This window comes from Lycium ferocissimum, unplaced genomic scaffold (assembly GCF_029784015.1).
Source record: "Lycium ferocissimum isolate CSIRO_LF1 unplaced genomic scaffold, AGI_CSIRO_Lferr_CH_V1 ctg851, whole genome shotgun sequence".
NCBI lineage: Eukaryota > Viridiplantae > Streptophyta > Magnoliopsida > Solanales > Solanaceae > Lycium > Lycium ferocissimum.
This window is the reverse complement of record NW_026727283.1, coordinates 26,721-42,233: the sequence shown is the minus strand read 5'-3', so window position 1 is coordinate 42,233 and position 15,513 is coordinate 26,721. Positions and strand designations below refer to the sequence as shown.

Sequence of the window (15,513 nt, the reverse complement as noted above, 5' to 3'; positions counted from 1 at the left end):
GAAATTATTACTTCTCAAAAGTTTTTTTTTTTTTTTTAATAAAAATTACTCTTTTAATTGATTATAATTTCAAAAAAGAATTTACTGCTCTAGTTGATAGCGGCGCTGATTTAAATTATATTCAAGAAGGATTAATTCCTTCAAAATATTTTTATAAAACTACCCATAGTCTTAGATCTACGCTAATGGGCGTAAAAATGGAAATTACTTTTAAATTACCCAAAGCTTATATTTGCCAAGACAAAGTCTGTATACCAGAAAGTTTTGTGTTGATAAAAGATATTTCCAATCAAATAGTTTTGGGAACCCCATTATAAAAAAATAAATTTCCTATCCAGAAATGGGATACCCAAGGTATTATAGGGACCTTTGAATTATTACAAGGTTTTTCATGTGGGAAAAAAAAACGCTCTCTTCTCTCTCATCCTATTTTCATGCAAACCCTAATACGTAGACCAATCTAGATGGCAATGGCCTCTATGGCCGTTGGTCAGTCCACCGGAGTGGCTGACCAACACAACACAACGACAAAACAAACAGAAGGAGTAATCAAAGAACCCAGCGAGAACAAAGTATCATTTGCTGATCTATTGAATCCTACAATTTTAAATGAAATCAATCACAGGAAGACACAAGCAGTAACTCCAATTCCCATTAAGAAGATTTCTTTTCTTCATGGAGTACTATATCTCAAATGGACTGAGGAAGAGGTGGCTCGTATGAATAACATTGAGAATCTACAATATGCAGTTGTTGGAAAATTCTCCTATGGAATGCCAGATATCGAGCAACTTCGCAATCTGATCCCTGCACGATGTAAAGTTGGATTTTTCAGAAGTCGACATGTACTAATTAGATTATCATTATTAGAAGACTTTGTGAATCTAACTTCAAAACCTGCATATTATATAAGTGATAAGGAAGGATACTCATACCAAACGAGGCCTCTCATATATGATTCCAAGTCCAAAATTGATGAAGAAACTACTAAAGCAATGGCATGGATTTCTTTCCCAAATTTACTGCCCACTTATTTTTTGAAGGAATCCCTATTCTCAATTGCTTCAGCAGCAGGAATACCATTACATTCGGATATGGCAACAATTAATAAAACAAGACCCAATTGTGCGAGGGTCAAAGTTTTAGTGGATTTACTGGCAGATCTGCCCAATTCTGTCAGGATGGATATTGAAAATGAAAGTACAGGAGATATAAGGACAAGAATGTGAAGATTCATTATGACTATCTTCCCAAATACTCTAGAGAATGTAGATTGCAGGGCCATAATGAGTATGAATGTAGGGTTATTAATCCAGTATTGGCTCAGGTTAGGGAAGAAAAGGAAATGGGCAAAGAAGAAAGTAGCAATGCTACAAACAAGCAGGAACAAAGCAAGGATGTGCAAGCACACAACATGGAGGGGAATGTGGATGAACATCATAAGCAAAGTAAGGAAGTACCAGTGACGGAAAAAGAGGATATAACACATGAAAAACAAAAGCAAGGGGGAAAGGAAGAAGGTAAAAACAAGAAGGTGGAGAATTTTGGGTACAGAGGTTATCATAACTCTGCCAGAATTCTATCTAGTGGAAGACTATTGGGAAATCCTGGAACCTGGAATCCTGTTAAGGATAATAGAGGGCATAAGGCTCCAGAGAGTCAGAATAAGAAAGGAGAAGAAGGACAACAGGCAACAAAAGGTGATAATTCAGTGCAAACAAGTAACAAGTTTGCTGCATTGGAAGACCAAGAACAATCAATAGAAGAAGTGGCAGGAGAGGAGGATAAACATCAAGAAGGGGAGCAACAAACTGAAGAGGTGATTATTAAGAATTTGAATGATAAACATACAGAGAGTGATGTGAAAGAACAGACAGGAGAAAATGCAGCAGCAGACAAAGAGGAACAACAGTCACAAACAGAGGAGAAAGAAGATGAAAGCAATAAAAAAAAGAGTTCAAAGACATGGGTGGAGGCTTCATTTGGAGAAATCAATAAAAAAATTGAGGGACAAGATAACACAAAACAAAAGGAGCAAAAACATGCAGTAGAGGATAAACAAAAGGCAGATACTGAAGTTACTTCACCAATGCAGATGGATATAGATGCTAATAAGGGTGGAGACAGAGGTGAGGAGAAGGAGAAAACTGAAGAAGAAGCAGAAAATAGTCAAGAGTCAGCAATTCATGTAATGGATAGTTCTTATGTTGCTACTAAGACTCATTATGGGGAGGGACATCCAGATGATTCAATGCAATCTGATGCTGCTAAGGTCCAAGAGGAGGCAGGGCTAAGTGACACAGCAACAAGCTTTTCAGTTGGATTACAACAGCAAAATATGGAGAAGGATGATATGGGTGTTAAAAGCAAACCACCTGATGATCAAACTTTGACACTACATACACTACATTCAATAGATTTGCTGAGAAATGGTGTTGATGCATTACCAGGAGAGTTAGCAGCAATAGATCCTGGAGATTCAATTCAGAAGCAGCTGGTAACCCAAAAATCACCAATTGAACAGCTACAGGACATTGTGGCACACAAAGCAACACCAGAAGAAATTCAGTATGCCAGTGATCAGATTCTGCAAGCAGAAGAGGAAAAGGAAAAAGTAGTCAGTTCAAAAATCATCCATAAGATTACAACAGAAGCAGACTTGTCCCCAAAGGCTATTGCTAAAAGTGGAAGAAAATTAAAAAACCAGGAGGAAATTCCACCCAAAAGGGTGAACCCAAAGAGAGTAGCAACTTCAAAGAATAAATGATGATTAAATCTCTAATTTGGAATATTAGGTCTGTTAATACTCAACAGGCTTTTCAGAGACTGGTCATGTTACAAAGGCAATATAAATGTTCTATTGTAGCTCTAATGGAACCATTTCAGAACTGTAGACATTTGCACAAGTATAGAAGAAGATTGGGAATGGAGACTGCTTTTGCTAACTCTAATGGTAAAATATGGGTATTTGCAGAAGCTGCAGTACAATGTGAGGTTATAATGGACGCAGAGCAACAAATTACCTTGAAGTTGTTTCATCAAGATATTGGCAAAGACATTCTTGCTACTTTTGTCTATGCCAAATGCAATGAAGGGGAGAGATTGGAATTATGGGATAACTTATACCATTTGGCAAATTCCATGGATTTGCCTTGGATGGTAGGAGGTGATTTCAATGTGATTTTAGCATAAGAGGAAAAATTGGGTGGATTGCCTGTCACATTGGCTGAGTGTGAAGACTTTGCTTTTTGTATCAATTCTTGTGGTTTATTTGATATGGGTTTTAAAGGTAGCCCATTCACTTGGTGGAATGGCAGGGCAGCAGAGGATTGTATTTTCAAAAGGCTGGATAGAATTGTGGTGAATATCCTCTTTCAAAATATTTTTCCACAAATAGAGGTTGAGCACTTGTCTAAAACATGATCTGATCATGCCCCCTTGATCTTATCTTGTGGAGAAGATGCTGTCAGTTGTATAAAACCTTTTAGATTTCTTAACTTCTGGGTTCAGCATGAAACTTTTAAGGAGGTGGTAGCACAAAATTGGATCACTCATTTTGTAGATTCTCCATTCATGGCTTTCAAACAGAAGTTAAAAAACTTAAAGGGTGCTTTAGCTAGATGGAGCAAGGAAACATATGGAGATATATTTAAGCAGCTAGCTATAAGGGAGGAAGTGGTAAGAATAAAGGATGCTTTGTTTGAAGAAGAGCCTAACATTATTAACAGGATTGTTCTTCAAAAGGCTCAAGCTGAAATGAAAAAATACTTAAGCCTTGAAGAACAATATTGGAAACAGAAAGCAGGGTTCAAGTGGTATACTGAAGGGGATAGAAACACCAGCTTCTATCACAATTATGTCAACGGAAAGAGAAAGAGATTGCATGTGGATGGCATAAATGATGGAGATGGGAACTGGTTGGATAATATGGAGAATATAAAAGAAGAATCAGTAAGGTTTTACCAGAACCAATTTTCTCAGGAAGGAGACTCAAATGACTTTGAGATTCTGAATCATATGCCTTCTATGATCTCTTATGAGCAAAATATGTCATTGTGTGCATATCCCTCAAAGGAAGAAGTCAAACAGGCAGTTTTTGCTCTAAGTGGAGATAGTGCAAGTGGACCAGATGGGTTTACAGGTTTGTTTTATCAGAATTGTTGGGAGATTGTAGGGAATGATGTGCATCTTTGTAGTATTATCTTTTTTTGATGGTGCTGAACTTCCTAAATCAATTACTCATACTAATTTGGTTCTCATACCTAAAAAGCATCCTGTTCAGACCTTTTCAGATATGAGACCAATTAGTTTGTCTAACTTTATCAATAAGGTAATATCTAGAGTGGTGCATGGAAGAATGGAAAAGATATTATCATCTTTGATCTCGCCAAATCAGTCGGGCTTTGTGAAAGGGAGAAGTATTTTTGAGAATATTCTCTTAACTCAGGAGATTGTTTCAGATATTAGAATCAGGGGGAAGCCTGCTAATGTAGTGATGAAATTGGATATGGCTAAAGCATATGATAGGGTGTCTTGGAAGTATTTATTTCATGTCTTTGAGATCTATGGGCTTTGCAGAACACTTTATAAACTTAATTGGGAGATTAATCTCCAACAATTGGTACTCTGTGTTACTTAATGGTCAAGCAACAGGTTTTTTCAAGTCTACAAGGGGGGTAAAGCAAGGGGACCCTCTATCCCCTACTTTATTCCTTCTCTCCGCCGAGGTTCTATCAAGGGCTCTGAACTCTTTGCTTGATGATACCAATTATGTTGGGTATGGAATGCCTAAGTGGTCTAACCCTTTAAACCACTTGGCATATGCTGATGACACAATTATTTTTGCATCAGCTCACCCACATTCTTTGCAGAGGATTATGGGAGTATTGAATCAATATGAGCAGATATCAGGACAGCTAATTAATAAGGAGAAAAGCTCTTTCTATATGTATTCAAAGGTTGGGAATGATCTAATTCAGTTAGTAGAAGATAATATTGGTTTCAAAAAAAGGCAATTTCCTTTTACTTACCTAGGATGTCCCATTTTTCACACTAGAAAGAAGAAAGAGTTTTATGTTGAGTTAATCAAGAAGATAAAGGAAAGACTGCATTCATGGAAGGGTAAGCTTTTGTCATTTGGGGGTAAGGCAGTATTAATAAGAAGTGTATTGCAATCCATGCCTTTACATTTGTTATCAGTAGTGGCCCCCCCCCAAGTGTGTGTTGAATGAGATTCACAAAATTTTTGCTAGATTCTTTTGGAGTAATAAGGAAGAAGGAAGGAGTAGGCATTGGGTTAAATGGAAGGATATTTGTTTGCCAATCACAGAAGGAGGACTGGGATTTAAGTCATTATTTGATGTATCCAATGCATTATTTGCCAAACTTTGGTGGAAATTCAGGATTACAAATTCTCTATGGGCAAATTACATGTGGAACAAATATTGCAAAAAGGAAATTCCTACACTAGTCCAGTGGAAAAGAGGAACACAGGTATGGAAGAAAATGCTTGAAGCTAGGGATAATATGGAACATGAAATCTGGTGGGAAATCAAAGGGGTTTCTGTTAATGTATGGTATGAAAATTGGACCAAGTTGGGAGCTTTGCATTATGTGGTTCCCACTGATTTTCCTATTAATAAGAATGTAGAGGATGTGGCTGATTTGATTGAAGAAGGGAACTGGAAAGAACCTTTATTGCAACAATCTTTTCCAGCAGACATAGTTGAGCATATCAAGTCTGATATATATATATATATATATAAAGCTTCATGGTGTATGGGACAGACCTTGGTGGATGCCAACAAGCACAGGGAAGTTTACAGTTAATAGTGCTTGGTAAATCTTGAGGCATAGGGGGCAAGAACTGAATGATTGCAAATATTTGTGGATTAAAGGAATACCTTTTAAGATTTCTTTCTTTCTGTGGAGGCTATGGAAAGGGATTATTCCTACTGATGATAACTTAATGAGGATAAGGATTCCAGTGGTTTCAAGATGCTACTGTTGCAGAATTCCATATCAGGAAACCATGGAACACTTATTCTTAACTAGTAACTTTGCTGCAGGAGTTTGGAACACTTTTTTGGATGCAGCAGGAGTACAAGTTACTAGAGTGCAACTTCATCAAACAATAAGAAATCTGTGGGCAGTGGTGTGTGATGAAAATGTTAAACCCATAATTCAAGCATTGCCAGCAATAATTACTTGGGAATTGTGGAAAAGGAGAAATACTATAAAGCATGGAGGGAAGATTAGCTTTAAGAGGGTGGTGCATGAAGTAAATAATAATCTATATTTTTTAACAAGGGTGAGATACCCTTGGTTAGAAAATTTACCTTTCTTATGACCTGATCATATATATTGTCTGGAAAACATTCAACCTCATATCATTACTAAGGTTGTCATTGGCAATTACCTTATGATAGATGGTTTAAATGCAATACAGATGGGGCATCTAGGGGGAATCCAGGTCCTAGTTCCTATGGTTTTTGTGTGAGGAATTAGACAGGGGATTTGATATATGCTCAATGTGCTGAGATGGGGAACAGTATGTCACCACCCGAACTACGGGCCGCGACGGGTATCCGGGGCTAACCACCGAACACCACTCGTCCCATTACCCGTAACCTTTCATACATAATATATGCGCTCAATTCCATGGAAACATATCATTATTGGAAACTTAATGATTTTCATAAACATAAACCTTTAGGCCATCAAAATAGTATATACACATATACACATACATATACATGGAGACCATACTACACTACCCACACATGCGCATCTACGAGCCTCTACTAGAGTACTAAACATATGGACGGGACAGGACCCCGTCATGCCCAAAATATGAATATACAAATATGTACCAAAAGAATAATCAATAGCACCTCCGGATGATGGAGTGCTCACAATCGCCCATCGGCTCCAAGGGATCAAAGCACGTCTCCCGCCACTGTGGGCATGAACACGCATCCGAAGAAAGGACGTCGGCACGAACATTGTACCGAGTATGTAAGCAGAGTGAAACAACATAATCCGGAAATCATAAGTCATGAGACGAGGGTATAACTCCGTACACTCTTTACATATGAACCGATTTCATGTACATACATCATACATAAATACAAAAAAGACATACATTATCATAGCATGCAAGCATCGTCACTTCAATCATACATCATCATATCGTTACCCACGTCCGGGTAACCATCCCATGCAACCCACTAGTGGTGACATGTTCGCCCTTTTCTCGGTGCGGTGGAATCATAGCAGCCTGCCGTAGCGGTGACATGTCCGGCCAATTAGGCGCGGTGGAATCATAGCAGCCCGCCGTAGCGGTGACATGTCCGGCCAATTAGGCGCGGTGGAATCACATTATCACACATACCATGCAATTCATATACTTGTCATCATCAACATTCATTTCATGGACATATCGTGGCTTATCATAATTTTACCATAGTTTAGCATCCTTAGTTACATATACATATACATACATTAAGCTTAAGAGCGGCTATGTTTATGTCGGACGTAAGGTCGTAAACCCCCGGTCATGTTATGGAATAAGCATAAGCATCATATCTCACCTTGGAGGGATTTACAATTTAAGGTGAGTACATATAGGAAAGAATGCCAATGGATCGTGATCATTGTTATTGATCTCGTAAGAACACCATATAGTGGTCTCTAGAGCCTTTATTGCATTCGTAGCGTATTTCTTAGCCAGTCTCGCTACTCATGAACTTAGACTTTTCATCTCTAGGAACGTAGAAGTTTCGTGAAGGAAAAGGAAAATCATGCATAAGATTCATGCCTTAGAAGGAAGGGTAATGCCTCACATACCTTTGTCGTTTAATTACTTTATAACTTGCTCGCCCTCCTTTATGTCCTCGCCTTTACCTTCAAGAGAATCCGTATCGTCGTTAGCTCGGCAATTATAAAACCATGCCTCTTAAGGCTAAAGAAAATTGGGCAGCGTTTCCTTTGCTTATACTACTTTCCGCCATATTCCATATCAACTTCCAATACTCATGACAACCATCACAATATCGCTAACAACAATCGTCATTTATTCATATAATTCGTATCTCACAATTCTACTTCAATACTCCATATTCATGGCTAAAGTCCATCGTCGCGTTTGTTCATTTATAATACTTATTTCATGTTCTATAGGTTATTTATAACACATTCACAATCTCCACATAACCCTTTTCATGATTCACCTCAACTACTATTCAACAATGACATTATTCACCCATTTATAATCCATTTTCCATACTCTTTCATAATCTAAGTGTTTCATCTTAATAATACTTCAAATAACATGTAAAGTTCATGAAACTGACCTCAAATGGTGGAGGAATAAACCTTGAATGATAATACACCTTCTAGCCCAAAACCCTATTTCTTCTCTCTTGGAATCCCTTGACTTTGGTAGCCTTAATGGAGTTTCTTAAGCTTGATTCTCTTGATTTCTTGTTGTTGATCCTTGATTCACTTAGTTTTCTTGTGGATGAAATGTTTAGAAAGTTCTAGAGGTGTGGAGAGGTTGAAGTCGTGATTGGAAATGAATAAAATGAAGTGGACTTAACATTTAAAGACTTGGAGAGGTTCGGTGATGGGACTTCTACGGACGACTTCACGGTCCGTGGAACCCTTGTTGGCCGTGGAACTGGTCGTGGTTCACGACCAGCCAGCCACTCTTTTCGCCGGCTGTTCCACGGACACATCCACGGGCCGTGGAACATGGTGCTGTCCATAGAACATGGCCGTGGAACTCACAGTTCCACCGGAATGGTTCCCGTCGTTTCGTCTGATCTCCAATCCTTATGAAACCTTCTTGGCACTTGTTTATCACTTCGTTAGTAATCTAGGGGACGTCATAACTCTTCTTCAAAACATCCTTAAGGTAACACTAACTCAATACTCATAGTTTTCATCCAACACACTAACTTATGACTCGATTTCCTTAACAACTTCCTTACCTTAACTCGGATGCCTTTGGAAGTCTTGATTAGGACCACCACATGCTATTTCTGACTCATCCAAACCTCGTATTCATCATGCCCTTCGTTAGTCCATTCACTCGTACGCTAAGGGAATTTCCGAGGTGTAACAAAGACTAATTAAAGCAAAAGCTATATTGGAGGGTCTAAAATATTGTGTAGAAAAGGAGATTCAACCACTAGTTGTGGAGACTGATTCATTACTTCTTAAGAATGTGGTGGAAGGAGTGTGGCGGATACCATGGTGCATTATTACAGAGGTGGAGAGGATTCAGAAAATGATGGGGACTTTCAATGTGATAATGCATCATGTTTACAGGGAGGGAAACAGCTTGGCAGATTTTTTAACTAACATTGCTTTTGATTTTGCAGGTACATCAAAGTTTAACACATTCTCTGAGTTACCTAGTGCAGGAAGGAAGATACTCAACATGGAAAAAAGGCAAATTCCTAATCTGAGGATCAGAAATGCAAAGAGAAGCAGACCCAATGGACTACAGGTGTGATACCAAACTCAGGTATTGAAAACCCTTCAAGGTGTGGTATTAGCCAAGGCTCATTCGTGAAGAGTTTGCAATACTTGAGGGATAGCATTCACTGTTGTCTGTAAGGTTTCAGCTCATTATTATTACTAGTATGAGTTTCTAGTTGGGGCTTACCTAATCTGGAAAAGTAGAGTGTGAAAATCTTGGTCTATTTAGTTCATTTGACAGCCTAGAGATATACTCTTTGTGATTGTTAACCATGTCTCTGGTGAGAGCTTAGAGGGACAAAAATATGGGGTCAATCACGGGCTAGGAAAATGCTACTTAAACAAGATCAGCAAGCTCAATTTTTCACAGATTAGAACACCTGTTCAGGAGGATTCTAGAAATTTCAAACAATCAATAAAGGAGAAGACTATCACTAGCAGAAATGGATCGGGCTTAGCTCAACAACACAAGTGAAGGTCAATACCAATAATTCAAGGAGGAACAAGAAACAGGAGCTTATTTTTGGGGGGAAATCATCATAAATCGTCAATAGCTCACAAGATCGAAAAAGATATGAAATTGAAATGCCCACTAACCTGAAATCGAAGATTCTTTTGATTTTTGGTTGTTGGGTTTTGTTGTCGTTTGGGTTTTTGTACATGTACTGTAATGAACTCTTTTTAGAAAGTATAGTAATAAATAAAAGCCACTAAGCCATTTAGTGGTTGCTTTATAAAAAAAAAAAAAAGGACCTTTGAAGGGAAAACAATTGAATTTCAGTTTATAACTGAACCCTTTTCAAGGATTTAGAATGAAATCAAAGTAGGTTGATGAATAAACATCAACAAGTTAATTTTTTAAAACAAGAAATTTATACTCTTAATATTGAAGAGATTCTACAAAATTCCAAATTACAGCAAAAAATAGATTTTCTAAAAAATCAGTTTTCATTACAAATTTGTAGTGATCATCCTAATGCTTTTTGGGATAGGAAAAAACATATTGTTTCTCTTCCATATGAAGAATCTTTTTCGGAAGAAAATATTACTACTAAAGCAAGACCATGTCAAATGAATTTTGAATATCTAGAATTATGTAAAAAAGAGATTTCTTCTCTTTTACAAAAGAGTCTTATAAGATATTCAAAATCTCCATGGTCATGCACAACTTTTTATGTTAATAAACATGATGAACAAGAACGTGGAGTTTCTAGATTGGTTATTAATTATAAACCTCTTAATAAGGTTTTAAAATGGATTCGATATCCAATTCCTAATGAAAAAGATTTATTGATCGTCTCCATAATACTATTATATTTTCTAAATTTTATTTGAAATCGGGATATTGGCAAATTCAAATTGCCGAAGCAGATAAATACAAGACTGCTTTTAATGTCCCTATTGGGCAATTTGAATGGAATGTTATGCCATTTGGATTGAAAAATGCCCCTTCTGAATTTCAAAAATTATGAATGATATTTTTATGCCTTATAGCAATTTTATCATTGTTTATATAGATGATATTTTAGTATTTTCAAACACTATAGAAATGTGTTTTAAACATCTTGATATATTCAAAAAAATTATTATTTAAAATGGCCTGGTTATATCCAAACCAAAAATGTCTCTTTTTCAAATAAAAGTCAGATTTTTTAGTCATAACATTGAAAAGGGAAGAATTATTCCCATTAATAGAAGTATTGAATTTGCTTCTAAATTTCCCGATATTATTACTGATAAAACCCAGCTTCAGCGATTTCTTGGAAGCTTAATTATATTTTACCATTTTATAAAGACTTGGCGAAAGATACATCTATTTTATATGATAGATTAAAAATGATCCCAAAACAATAGACTGATAGTCATACCCAAGCAGTTCGCAAAATAAAGGAAAAAGTTTATAACCTTCCTTGTCTCACTTTAGCCAATTCTAATTGGCAAAAAATTATTGAAATAGATGCTTCTGATGTTGGATATGGAGGGATTTTAAAACAATATTCTCTAGATGATAAACACGAGTATTTGGTGCAATTTTATTCTGGTAAATGGAATAACAGCCAAAAAAATTATACTACTGTGGCTAAATAAATTCTTGCTATAGCAAAATGTGTTCTTAAATTTCAAGGAGATTTATATCATCAAAAGTTTTTAATAAAAACTGATTGCCAAGCAGCAAAATTTATGTTTAATAAAGATTGTAAGCATGATGTTTCTAAACAAATGTTTGCAAGATGGCAGGCATTATTAGCCCCATTTGATTTTGAAATTCATTATAAAAAAGGGACAGATAATAGTCTCCCTGATTTTCTCACAAGAGAATATTTGAGTTCATAACTCTTATTTATCTTATTTGCAGGATGAAGCCGCAATTTGGCCCCAACTCTAATAGAGGACGGGGAGGTAGAGGAACAACATCTAAAGGAATAGGCCGAGGCACTGTTCTTGCCCAAATGAGTAACAAAAAGCTAATAGCTGATAATATTGAGGGATCTTCCAGTAATAGCAGAAAGGAAATCACTTATCAACAATATTTGGATTTTATAGAATCCCAAAAGAAGAAGGATAATATGTCACCTTCATATTCCAATGCCCTCACCGATGATGATCATGAGGACACCGATTCATATGAACAAAATGACAACAGAGAGTTAATAATTCTCATAGAAAATGAAGATCTCCAATGGAGAGATGAACCTTGGCAAATAATGCAAAGGTATTTTGATGTGGCGTCATACGCTGTAATTACTTATAAATACCGGAGAATTATGAGGAAATGTTCTTTCATCATTAGGATCAGCAAAATTTCAACATTTCTACCCTGCTAATAGCAAGAAGGTTTATAACTTTTGCAAATCATTATAAAAAAGATTTTCTCTCCAAATAAATGGGGATTAAGTACTTTAAAGGAAAGGGATTATATCTATCTTGATAAAAAAATCCCAGTTAAATTTAATTATTTAGATTATGTTGAAGGCTTTAATAAAGTCTTTTTATATGAAAATCATGATGAGAACATTCATGGTTTATAAAAACATGTGCCAATGTTTATAAACAAGGCATTCCAAATTGGTTTTGTCAATCGTGGATCCATTACGGTCCAACTGTAAAATTTTTACCAGAACCCTTTAAAAGTTTATATACTGAATGGGTTGAAGTTTCTCCAAAAGTTATAGATTTGGAAACTAGTACTACGTTCTTTGAAAGAATTGCCAAAATGTATTTTTTCATTGAATTTTCTATCCTACGGATCATGAAATGGTCTGTGGAAGTGGGTAACACCCCACAAAATATACCTCGTCTCAACAGGATTTTTTATACAAAATTCTGAAAGAAATTAATACAGAAATCTGCTGATGGAACTATTCCTGGACAAGAGTTGATAGACCAAATTGAGACTACAATAGCCAGTTAGAGAGACTCAATTAATTCCAGACAAAGGGAAATTCCCTGTCCCTTCCAGTACATTGCCAGAAGGATCCAGATGAAAAAAGGAGTTATATCCAAAAATGAAATTATAGCCGCATACGTGGAGGAATTTAAGAACGATTTAATAAAAAAATCTGGACGTTGAAATCCCTTTGGATATATCTATGGCATCAGTTGGTAATACCACAGATAATGAAAATGATGATGTAGACGATGATGTAAATGAAACACAGACATGTCTAGCAGGCGAATCTCAAGATCCTGATAATAATGAGGATTTTACACAATTCATGGCTCAATTCAAAAGCCAACAGGAAGCATCTTCCACCTCCACAAAAGACAAGGGGAAAGACAAGATGAAGTGATAGACGGACCCAGTATTCAACAATAATGCTGAAAAGCAAAAGAATATTTTTTATAAAAGCCACTTTTGCTTTAATAAAGCAAGTTTTATTTTCTTTTTTGTAATCATGTTACTTTATTTTCTTTCTGTCTTCCTTTTAATCATTTTGCCTTTTCAAATTTCTAGGAAGACTTTTTATTTTACTTTACCAAAGCATCCACGATGGTGCTTTACTTTGTTGGCCACTTGTCGGCCATTTTATTTTGTAAATATTCGTAATGATCCGCTATAAAAAGGATCATTTAGTTTAGAAAGGAGACATATTTTCACAGACCCCCTTCTGTCCTTGTAAAAATACTCTCTATCTAATAAAAGTTTGCTGTTTATTATCTCCATCTCTGTTGAGCACAACTTCCATTTCTAGGTAATTTTCTTTTATTTTATTCTGATTTAAATTTTAATTTACATATTTTTATTTAGCCTAAATGACAGGCTAAAACCCTTGTGTTGAATTATATCACACTAAACGACTAGGTATTATGGTGAAGATGCTTCAATTAGCTAGGATTTACCCAAGATGGTACTGAGGTCAGACAGAGAATAATCTAGGCGGACTGTTCAAATTCAGGCGGTGGTCCTGTTTGTGTGCCCGTTGAGCCGAGGTGGCTTTAGGGCTGTTTTTGGACTTGTTCTGAGTTGGACAACCTCCTTGCCAGGGTTATTAACCTAGTAAAAGTCCCTCTGCAGTATCATCTCACCGTGCGATTCGTGCCAATTTTCCCAAAAGAGTGGGTCATAGAGGGAGCTGCTCCTCCCCAAAATAATTGAAACTGATATTACCGAAATTGAGCAGGCCCCAGATGGGACTATTAAATTAAGGTTCGCATAACCTAAATATTTATTAGATAAAGCTGAAAATCATAGTACTAGCACCAGATCTCGACTGAATAGATCAAATTCTTCATGTCATTCTTATATTTCGCCAATTGATTATATTGTCCAGTCTCCATCTAGAGCTTCTACTTCTCAAATTAGAGAAACTGATAATAATAGAATTAGTGGTCTTAAAATTGATCAAGATAATACAGTCAGTGGTATTCAAGACACGAAATTGACTGAGTTAGACATGGATTTTCCAACCATTTAATGGATCAAGACCACATAATTAATTTTAGTCGGGGATCACCCGCAAGAAAAAAGATCAGTGAAGAATTTTTCAAACCCAGATGGGAACCATTTAGAAAGTGTTTTTTTTTTTAAAATTTAATGATGATGAGAAAACATTTTTTCAAGAAGACTTTATAAAGATCATTCCAAAGTCAACAAGATAATATCTTTTGTCCCTTGGTTTATGGCTAAATACGTTGGAAATTATATTTCTGTTTTAGAACGTGAATATAGATTGATTAATGGAGAGATTATTAATACAATAATTCCTCCACACGCCTTCTTTTCAAATTGGAAAGGATGATAAAGTTCTTTATTTTGCAGCTTTTTCAAAATTATTTGAAAATGATATTTTACAAGTTACTGCTAAGCATATTAATAATATGCTGAAACAACAAAATTATGCCAGTATTTACATGAATATTTTGGGTGAACAAATTATTTAGCTACATGATAGAATTGACAAACTAATTTCTCAAATAGAAAAATTACATGATTCTACCCTCCAAGTATACAGCCTCTACTTGAAGTCAAAGATTTTAAATTAAAACCTTTTTCAGAATTAGAGCAAATGCTTGATGAAAAATTCAAAGGTTTACATATTCGTCCTTTAATAGCAGAGGATGATGGTAATTTTCCTAATATGGATTACAAGGTCAAGGTAGCAGCAGATATTAATAAAATTCGGGCTACTGTCGCGATAGCGGGACTGCTGCAGCGGTCGACGAAAAAACAGTAGCCCGAATTTTATATACTTAGTCTCATATTCTCTATTCACAAAACACCAACACAATTCCAACAAGCACCTAGGGTGAAATTCCAAGCTAGGGCAAGAAACTCTTGAGAGGCAAGTTCCATCGATTCCATTCTATCATTCCTTTCTCCTTCATGATTGTTATCCCCTTCGTGGGTCTTTAATGGTGAAATTGAAATAGAAACAGAAACCCTAGAATATTAATAAACCTTCTAAACTTGATGGGTTATGGTTATTATCACGTAGTTATCATCTAAAGGCTTGGGTTAGTTTCTCTTAATCTTATATTGAACACTTAGAGGCACAAACTAAGTGAATGGAGACATAGGGTTCTATA

General features: G+C 36.1%; 1 long non-coding RNA gene across 1 annotated transcript; it reads right to left on the bottom strand.

The window, feature by feature from the left end:
- Nucleotides 1-404: 404 nt before the first annotated feature.
- On the bottom strand, nt 405-10,099 carry LOC132045897 (uncharacterized). Its single transcript, XR_009412557.1, has 3 exons — nt 10,084-10,099; nt 2,448-2,587; nt 405-807 (listed from the first exon to the last, which is right to left on the bottom strand). It is a non-coding gene; the product is annotated as an uncharacterized LOC132045897 (long non-coding RNA).
- Between the last annotated feature and the right edge of the window lie 5,414 nt (nt 10,100-15,513).